Below are 2,456 nucleotides of genomic sequence, written 5' to 3' on the forward strand. Positions count from 1 at the left end.
CTCTGTCTCTCTCTCTCCCCCTCTCTCTGTCTCTCCCTGTCTCTCTCTGTCTCTCTCTGTCTCTCTGTCTTTCTCCCCCTCTCCCTGTCTCTCTCCCTGTCTCTCTCTCTGTCTCTCTCTCTGTCTCTCTCTCTCTCTGTCTCCTCCTCCCTCCCCTCTCCATGGAGGTAGCTGGCCACTAGGTCCTGGAGGAGCCCTAAAGAGGCCTAACAGGTAAGCTGGCAGTGACCTAAGCGTTAAGGTCCCTGTATTTCCAGCCCACACCCCAGTGGCAGCTTTATGAGAAACTGAGAGCCAGGGGAGCCTGCATTCTGGACTTCAAGGAAGCAGGGTGATTTGGATGAGAAGGCCAAAGAAGAGTGTAGGTAAGTACAGGTGATGCACGCCGCCTCCCGATGATCCCCCCGCCCCCGCAACTACAGCAGCCAAGCATGGCAACTCCAGCCGAGAAAAGTCTCACTTTAGGTGAGACATTTGGGTCGTACTCGCAGGTCAGCAACTGAGTCCAAACAAGATTCCAGATAGGACTAGGGGAAGCCTGAAATAGATATTTGAAGAGGAGAAGGATGAGAACCATTTATAGCCCTGAAAGCAGAGCTGTGGTTCCTCCACTGACCTCTCTCCTCAAACTCCCTCTGACAGAAAAGCCCAGAAAGAATGTACTCCCAGACAGATGCGGAGAAAAACGTCTGTAACGGGGACAGCATGGACTGTGTTGGTCACAATCGTATCTTCAGATCTCTAACACGGATGTGTAACTGGCAGCTGCTGTACTCTGAAGCCTCCCTGTCTATATGGTGAGGCCAGGCTTGCTATGGACTTTGCTGGCTCCCACAGTCCTCCAGGACTTCCCACAGACTTCCAGGCTCCATATTCTTCCTTGGTTTCCAATGATCTTTCCAGAATTCTCATAGTCCTCCCAAGTTTCCAAGGTCCTTCCAGGCTTCTTACACTTCCCTTTAAGTTTCCTATGTTTCTCCAAGACTTCCAACAGTCTTCTAGATTCCCAAGATCTTCTCAGGCTTCTAAAATCCTCCCAGATTTCCCACAATCCTCCCAGGCTTTCCACAATCTTCTCAGGTTTCACATGATCCTCTCAGACTTCCCATGATCCTTGTAGGGTTCTGTAGATGTCTGCAATCTCTACATTCTTCCTAGGATTTCTACAGTCCTCCTAGGATTTTCACAATCCTAGGTTTGCCAAGATATTTCCAAGCTCTTGTAATCTTTCTAGGTTCTTATCAACTTCCCAGGATTTCCATGATCCTCCAAGGATCCCCAGTCTGACAAAGACATTAAAGCAGACTTGTCCCTGGGAGCCAGCGGATTATTCAGTTAAGTGCTCCAGTTGCTTAAGCTTGTTCAAGGACAGCACAGTGATGGTCACACAGCCTCCTGACACCTTCTCCAGTTTCCTCAAAGATATTTCACTCCCCCCAATAAAACTCTTCCATGTTGAGTTTCCTTCTGGTTTCTGCTTCTAAGAGGACAGAAATTAACATAGAAATTTAATGTCATTACTCTTAATCTGTTTTACATAATCTTTGACTTGTTTTATTATTTTTTCTTTGACTTGTTTTAGATTATTATCATAAAATGAATTTTTTACTTTAAAATAGTTTTTGTTTATTTTTAATGTACTTGGTACAGGGTCTCACTACGCAGCTCAGACTCCTAGTGATTCTCCTGTTTTCAGCCTCCCCAGTGTTGGCATTAAAGGCATGAACCCCAAACCTGGACTCAGTTGCCAAGTCAGTGCACCCAATTAAAATAGTTTCAGAGTTATCAAAAAACTGTGTGCTATTATTAAAATTCTTAATATGTGTGCTTAGAATAGACATTACCATTTTGACATCAGCTGTGTACTTACACATAAAAGATAGCAACACAAAATTGACAGGTCTATCACCATGCACTAAACTAAAGTCAAAATGGATTAAAGATCTAAACATTAAAGCAGAGACACTAAATCTCATGGAAGAGAAAGTGGGAGGAACTCTTGAAGACGTAGGGGTAGGCAAAGAGTTCATGGACAGAAATCAAATCGCACGGGAAACAGATGAAAGAATTAACAACTGGGACCTGCTCTTACTGAAAAGTCTTTTTTTCACGTCAAAGGAAATTACCAGCAAAGTGAAAAGGCAACCCACAAATTTAGAAAAAATCATGACAAATAAGTACTCACACAAAGGTCTGCTCTCTAGCATCTATAAAGAACTAAAAAACACTAGGGTCCCAAAACTTAAAGACCCAATTCAGAAATGGGCATCCGAGATGAACACACACTTCTCAGAGGAAGAAATTAAAGAAGTAAATAAATATATGAAAAAATGCTCCACATCCCTAGCCATCTGCTTAATGCAAATTAAAACAACATTGAGATATCATCTCACCCCAGAAAGAATGGCTATCATAAAGAAATCACCCAACAACAAATGTTGGAGAGGCTGTGGGGA

The sequence above is a fragment of the Octodon degus genome, unplaced genomic scaffold, assembly GCF_000260255.1.
Source record: "Octodon degus isolate 3935 unplaced genomic scaffold, OctDeg1.0 scaffold00023, whole genome shotgun sequence".
Taxonomy (NCBI): domain Eukaryota; kingdom Metazoa; phylum Chordata; class Mammalia; order Rodentia; family Octodontidae; genus Octodon; species Octodon degus.